General features: G+C 45.6%; 1 protein-coding gene across 2 annotated transcripts in view; it reads right to left on the bottom strand.

Annotated features, from left to right (window-relative positions):
• Window positions 1-8,284, bottom strand: part of rbfox3a (RNA binding fox-1 homolog 3a) — a 354,038-nt gene that overhangs the window by 202,224 nt on the left and 143,530 nt on the right. The gene's annotated exons all lie outside the window — the stretch shown is intronic.

Here is an 8,284-nt window from a genome sequence, read left to right as displayed (position 1 = left end):
ATAATAATAATTTAAGGGCCTCCAAAACAAGGACGGGGCCTCAGATGAAGCTCAAAGCCTGCGAGTTGATTATGTATGCCTGTGATGTGAGCTGGGTGCCAGTGCAGTTTGGTGAAGAGATTTTTTGGAGGCTGTTAAAGGGGTTTTGAGCACACTCAGACACCCCAGTGGGTGAGCTGGAGGGGCTCTGTACTGCCTGCAGCCATGTTCTTCCAAGGCTCTCTACCTCACTTCCTTCCCTAACAAGGCCACAAATTACGGAGGGGGGAGTGGTGAGAACTCGCCACAAACATGCCTCCACTGACAACACGAGCAGACTGCAGCACAAAACAAAACACACGCTCACACTGTCATGCAGGAACACACACTCACAAAATGTAGACACAGAAGTGTACACACAGCTTCAAACGTATACTGTATGCACCCTCACATACAAGTCTGCATTCACACACACTCTCTCTCTCACACACACACACACACACACACACACTCTCTCTCTCTCTCTCTTTCTCCCTCTCTCACACACACACAAACACACACACACACACACACACACACACAATAAGAGAGGGGCTACAAGCTGACACAAGTGTGATGGATAAAAAAAGCAAAAGGGGGCCATAAAGCGGTGCAAATAAGCTCCTCCACTTTCCCATGCTTTAGCTCAGCGCCCCGTATCTGATGATACTTCTCGTGGCACTTCTCGTAGCTTTTAATCTTTAATGTGAAAAATTAATCATCCCATTCATTATTTTAATAGCTGTCATTTTTCTCTCCCCAAAGTGATGATTTATCACCATTAGGATCTGCGTAGGCTTGTGAGAGAGGGATTTATAGTAATGTTTGCACCAGGTAGCCCCCAACCATATTTCACCACCCTGACAAGCCATTAAAATGCCCTGGTGATTAAACAACTGCACTGAGGTCAGGTTGGGAGCTGCTTCCCCTCGCGGGGCCGGGTCGAGGGACGACTGATGGAGACACTCAGGCCACTGCCAAAATACACGACCCTCCTCCACCTCCAGATCAGAATCAGAGCACGATCATCCTCTTCCTCCAAACCAGAGTCAGAACATTTCCCTCCTCCTCTGCAGAATAAGAATTAGAACACGGCCCTCCTCCTTCTCCTCAAAATCACAATCAGAACACCGTCATCCTCTTCTTCAAAATCAGAATCATAACACTTCCATCCTCCCCTTCAGAATCAGAACACCGTCATCCTCTTCTTCAAAATCAGAATCATACTGTAACACACCCCTCCTCCTCTTCAGAATCAGAATTAGAACACTACCCTCCTCCTCTTTAGAATCAGAACACTATCCGCCTCCTCTTCAAAATTTGAATCAGAACACCATCTTCCTCCTCAGAATCAGAACACAAAGGTCTTCCTCTTTCACCACAGAAGCTCACGTTGCAGAAACCCCTCTTTTGTACTCGTGTGTCCTCCTCCGCCACTCCACGTCTCTGCTGTTCTATCCAGAGTACACTGAAGTCAATGTCCTCTTGTTTAGAAGTTCATTAGCCCTCTTTTCCACCCAAGCCACTTGATTCTCCAGTTCCTCACTTTCTCATTTGGTGTCTGTCTTCTTGCCCTCTATTGCCCCCTTTGTTTCTGTCTCTCCTTCTTGTACTTTCTCTTCCACTCCTCCAATTTCTTCCTCCCTGCTTGTGACTCTCCCCCTTTCCTTTCGCTTCCTTTTTTGTCTCTTTCCCTTTCGTTCGCTCATTTTCCTCAAAATGCCAGGTCACAATATTTACATTTGTCAAACTATCAGGGAGAGGCACAGAAACAAACAGATGAAAAAAAGAATAAAAAAAACGTGTCCGCGCTGCTAACGTTGAGAGCCTGGAGGGGGTGACTGCAAGGGTCACTGCTGCCGGAGAGGTGAAATTGAGTTTCTCCCTTCCTTAAAGGGTTAGAAGAGCCACTGTGTGGCATCTCAACACAATCTTCCAACTAGAGACATGGAAGGACAAGGGGGAAAAAGGAGGGGGAGGTGGAGGGGGGGGGCATGAAATGCTTAGATCAACATGCTGCTTGAGCTTCTACTTTAGGTTTCAAAACAAAGAAAAAAATTCAGAAATAATTACCGATACGTACATATTTGCTGATACGCCTCATGCTTAACGAGTCCGCAAAGTCCTGACTCATCAAGGCATCAGTGTAATTTATTGTGAGGTCATTGTGCATATTGTGCATTGTTTTCTGCAAATGAGGAGTCTGCCTAGACAACATTAGAAATGTAGCCTGAATGTGTTTAGGCACTTGTGCTGCGTCATTGCTCCTGTGCTCACTTATGGTTGTTTTAATTGTTTCAGATATTTATTTCTATGTTTATTTTGGGGGATTGAACTTGCCTGCAAGAGCATGAAGAGGAGTTATGTCTGATTGTAATCATGCATAATGGAGGGGTGCCTTACAGAGATGAAAGAAGATTAAAAGACAGAGGGGGAAGGAATAAAAAGGATACGGTGCGAGCTAAATGTAATAAAAAGACGGTTAGCTGTGGTGATGCCTCAGTTAGCAGGACAAAGAAAGCACTTGACCACAAAACGGACTCCTGAATCTTAGAGCGTGAAGCATGATAACTTGTGTGTGTGTGTGTGTGTGTGTGTGTGTGTGTGTGTTATGTACACACCCTGCCTGATATTGTAAGAACAGTGGTCAGAATTGATCACCAATGGCGACTCTGACAGGCTCAGCCCTGCCTACTGAAAGACAGAGCCTGTAATTGCTGCATTTGCCAGGGGAGTGGGCTGAGGTCCAGAGGTCTTCAACAACACCACACACACACACACACACACACACACACACACACACACACACACACACACACACACACACACACACACACACACACACACACACACACACACACACACACACACACACACACACACACACACACAAAGAGAATGAGAGAGAGAAAGATAGACAGAGAGAGGGATTCTGCTGCGCCACATCACATAGCCACCAGTGTTGGGAGTAACACATTACAAAGTAACGCATTACTGTAATTCCACTACTTTTAGCGGTAACAAGTATGTAACTAAGCATTTCTTTAAATGAAGTAACACAATTACAATTACTGAAATCAAAATTAGTTAGTCACTTTACATTACTCTTCTGAAAAATGAACGCTTGCAGGCAAGAAGTCAAGTTTAGCTGCTTCTGATCTGACATCGCAGGGTGAAGCAATGATACACCGATCAAATCAATCATTGAGCATTGAAAGACCCCAGCCCTACGAATGCTGAAGGTGCCACTCCATGCAAACAACGAAAGCTAGACTTTACACGGACTGCAGTGTAGCAGATAAGCCCCATACAAATCGTCTGGTGTCCAGTATGTTTACATCTTATGATGATGTAACAACTTGGCTTAAGATTATTTTCTGTGTATGCAACATCTCTGTCTTAATAATGTTGTCCTACTCTGAGAGTTCTTCTAAAGAGCAATTATCTCTCTGTTGGCAGATAAATTGAATTAACATCTCCTAAATTTCATTGATGAATGAATCAATTAATCAATCAATCAATCAATCAATCAATCAATTAACTAAAAGATGCTTTCGTTCATGGTCTCTCTTTTCCTTTCAAATGTAGAAATAATACAAGCTACAGTCTAGCCTGTCTCGAATGATCACATCCTCCAATAATCTAATCAAAAGTCTGCTTGTGGAGAAATCCATTCAACCATTATCCAAAAGCTGGTATTCACAGAAAATCTTCACTTGATGTAAAGCATGAAAATAGTGGCTGAAGGAGTAGAACAGTCAGCACCATAGAATTATCACCCCGACTGACTAGTTACCCAGTGGCCATCAATTATTCTTTCAAAAGGTACCATCCCATCCCAGCACCTGCAGCCCTTAAAATAGCCTCTTTCAACAGGGTGCCAAACTGCACAGCTGTACCAAGAACACCAGGGCGATTTGACTGCTTATTACAGGAATTTTGTCTTCACATCAGGAACTTTTTTTTTTTTTTCACCCTGCAAAATTTTTTTTAGCTTTTTTTTCTGCAAGTTCGCAAATTCTTCATCTGCGAGGAAGGCACGTTGAATCCCAGCCGGCCAGACCAAGAGAATCAGATGTTCAGCTTCTGACATGAAGAGAAGCGGTGGTGAAATTAAAACAGGCCTCAGATATTCCTCTTCAACAAGCGCCGATTAAAAATAAATGGTCGACATGAAAAAAATAATGTTAAAAATCTTAGTGTGACAACAAGCACTCCCAAATTCTTCTTGAACTTAAAAAAAAGTCTCTTCCAGGCAAGGACATCAAAGAGAGAGAAAAAAAATTAAAAATTAAGACTATTATCTAAGACTCCTCTTAGAACGCTATCTAAGGTTAGGTCATTTACGTAACATAGTTATGATAGGGTTATATAACTGTGCTTAAATTTAAAACTGTACACTATAGGAAAGATAATTTTTCAACAAAATATGGGTGACAATTTAAAACTCGGCTGCACATAAAATACATAAATGACCGGTTTTGAAAACACTGTCCTTCGCACACATTACAAACCACTGTGCTAACATCGCTCTCAAAAAGACACACACACACACACACACACACACACACACAGGGAGAGAGAGAGAGAGAGAGCAGAGACTTCAGGGGGAAGAAAAGTGTGGCTTTGTGAGAAGGCATGGCGAGTGGCTTCGTTGATGAACTTGTCTGACAAGCTGGAGCTCCGGCGCACATCCGGCGGCCTCGGCTGTGGAGAGTGTGTGTCACACACAGGCACTAGACGGGGATTTGAGCCCTGCCGTATCCAGGCTAGGCATGCCAGATCACTAATTGCACAATTTAAAACCAAAGTCCCTGGCAGTGTTGCTGGAGAGACGGTGGGCGCGGAGCCATCGCTTAATCAGGGATCTGAGAACAGCTTTGCATGCTTCGTTTCTCAGTGTGGATACAACGTACAGAGAGAGAGAGAGAGAGAGAAAGAGAAAGGAAGCGAGCATGATAAGGAAATAAAAGAAGAAACATGAAATTGGAGATACAGGGAGGGAAATACTGTAAAATACACTCAACGGTAGATAAAAACAGCAGACTACAGGCCAGTGAAGCAGATTTTTAAATCGAATTTCCAATTGAATATCATCAGTGTGAGCTGACTGAGCCCTGGCGTGATCACCGGGTTTGTTTTTGAATGAAAGAGGGCTGCCTGGAGAATAAAACAAACAGAAAATAATCACAGCTCCTCCGTAAAAAAAAAAAAAAAAAAAACAGCAAAACTCGATGTGAAGAGGGAGGGAGGATGCTCAGACACTGACTGAGGGGCTTGGCTCAGGTCTTAGACTCACACGGATAATCATCATTAGGAGAGCCTGCGGGAGGGGAGGGGGGCTAAGGTGGAATGGGGGACTGGTGGTCGTGGTGGTGGGAATGCGTGTGTGTATTTGTGTGTGTGTGTGTGTGTGTGTGTGTGTGTGAGGGGGGTGGGGGGGGGGTTCTACCAAGAGGATCCATCTAACGAGGAGAAGGCCAAGGGGCTATTGAGGAGCTGCTGAAATCCCACTAGCAATCCCCTTCCTGTGATGCACATCCCTGTCAGGCTGGATACGGTGACACACTAACCCATGAAACAGAGATCATAACTTATGCAACATACACAAAAACAAACACAGACACACACATTTATACACATGCACATGTAGACATGTACAGTACAAACACACACAGACACATGCACACAAACACATTTATAGTCTCGCTCATACACACGGCCAACATAAACACATTCATCCATCTCCAAAACACACATAAGCGCACGGGCACATATGTACTTAGCACGCAAAGCAAACAGACACACAATCAGTCACGTCTCCGGGCGCGGACGCCAGCTCCCCGCTCATGTCCACATATCAACACACACACACACACACACACACACACACACACACACACACACACGCACACACGTGACTCCGCAAATGCACAGCCCGGCACACACATGAATCTGTGCCCCGCGGTCAATTTGGCGTGCGAGCCCCATCAGTCGCCGGACCGGGGGCACGTCTCCCACGTCTCCCGCAGCCCGCACCCGCCGCCGCCTCTCCGGCCCGACAAGAGCGATGCGGCTCGCAGGGCCATGAATTAAAAAGTCAATATGTAAAACCATAGAGGGATGCCATTTTGAAAAAGCGTTTCTTCAATGGAAATCATATTAAGATGACAAAAGGCAGGTTGGGAGGCGAATGGGGGCATTGATTCAGAGAGCGAGGGCCTCTCTCTCTCTCTCTCTCTCTCTCACTCTCTCTCTCTCTCACCCCCTCTCTCTCTCTCTCTCTCTCTCTCTCTCTCTCTCTCTCCCTCTCCCTCCCTTTCTCTCCTCTCCAGCACCATGTCCACTCCAGACGTGTTCATGAATCACGGCTGTGTGAGGGGCAGGAGCTTGGTGGATGGAGGGGTACAAAAGATGGAGAGATGGAGGGAGAGAAAGAGAGAGAGGGAGAGAGAGAGAGAGGGGGGGGGAGAGAGGGAGAGAGAGGGAGCGAGAGGGGGGGGGAGAGAGGGAGAGAGAGGGAGCGAGAGGGAGGAGGGTGCTGGTGGTGTTACTGCGGACACAAGAAGTCTGCGTGAAGGACCAACTCAAAGACTCTGGGAGAGACGGAAAAGAGAAGCAGAGAGGGAGAGGGATGAAACTCTGCTTAAAGAGACTGCTGTCAGTAAGTATTTTACATCAGTGTACTCCTCACGTAAACACACAGACGCTCTCACGGAGGCCAGTGGCAGTTCAGACTAATCGCAGCCGTCTGTCCAATGAGAGGCCCCCGGACCATGTTAGCATGCACAGAAACATTACACCTCTCATCAATAATTTGCATCTGAACGCACAGTGACCAGTAGCTAATATTCACCGGCACGTCTAATTACAGATTGATCCAAATTATTTTTAATTCCCACCCGAGTGGCACAAAAGTGTGGTAATTTTTTTTTAACAAAAAAAAAAAAATCACTCAATGTAGCAAACAGCCATTTAACAAAGCAAGGCTAGAAATCAAACAGATGTATTTGATTTCACAAGGGAGAGAGAGAGAGAGAGAGAGAGAGAGAGAGAGAGAGAGAGAGAGAGAGAGAGAGAGAGAGAGATAAAGGGAGAGAACTGCAGAAAAGAAAATCTCTGTGCTCTCTCAGTGGCAGCACCTTTGCTAAATATGAACTAATTAGACGTAAAAATGAAAGCATTTCATCTTCATTAAGATCAGACAATGGGAATGTGAAACATAATTGAGAGCAGTTCCAGTCTAATCGTATGAACAAAAGTCATTTAGGTGGGGAAACGTGTAGGGTGATCGGGCAAATAGAGGGATGAAGGGAGACAAAAGGAAAGACAAAGAAAGACATACAGAGAGAACCGGATAAAAGGAAAGAAAGAGCGAGTGAGTGAGGGATAGAGCAAAGGCTAGGTGAGAGAGTATTACTGTATTAATGAAACATTTACAAAGATGATCAATGCGGCGCAGTGATGCAGAGGGGCACTTTGTGGATCTGAGACAGAGAGAGAGAGAGAGAGAGAGAGAGAGAGAGTATGGATCACACAAGCCTGCGGCAGATCCTGGGCCACTGGGATGTGCTCCATGCGCCTGGGCTTCACTGAAGCCTAACTGCTCGCGACACCTCAGCTGCATGGAGCAGATTGCCTCCATGGCGCCCATTTCAGCACGTCATGTAAGATCTGGTTATGATTCTGAAGCCGAATCGCAGCATATGCAGCTTTTGGGAGAGAATCAGGAGCACAGTTTATTCTGGCTGTCAACTTGGGGAGAGTGCCGAAATGAGAGGAGTCCCTGGAGGGGGAAGCCAAGGAGAAATTAGTGGCCTGTGTGGGACATCTATTGGGGTACTGGGGCCATTTCCAACACACAAAAACCAGCAAGTTGTAGTTCTGTACTGAACTTTTTGCATTGGTGTGCAAAATATGAATGTGTGTGTGTGTGTGTGTGTGTGTGTGTGTGTGTGTGTGTGTGTGTGTGGAATGGTGGGGGAAAATATGTGCATGTGTATGCGTATGTGTGTGTGCGTGTGTGTGTGTGTGTGAGTGAGTGTGTGTGTGTGTGTGTGTGTGTGTGTGTGTGTGTGTGTGTGTGTTTGTGTGCATCCCCAGGTTTGCCCCTCTCAGCTGCATATTTTGTCCTAGTCTTAGGCAGCCTGGAGTCAAAGAACACAAGGTCTTTTCAAAGTTAGTCAACAGGACTTTGAAGCCCAGCCAACACAGTCAGCGGCGGTGACAAGGTGTCGTGCCATTATCATTCAACAGACAGGCGGGA

Source organism: Sardina pilchardus, chromosome 3 (assembly GCF_963854185.1).
Source record: "Sardina pilchardus chromosome 3, fSarPil1.1, whole genome shotgun sequence".
Classification (NCBI taxonomy): Eukaryota; Metazoa; Chordata; class Actinopteri; order Clupeiformes; family Clupeidae; genus Sardina; species Sardina pilchardus.
This window is presented reverse-complemented; position numbering and strand designations above follow the sequence as displayed.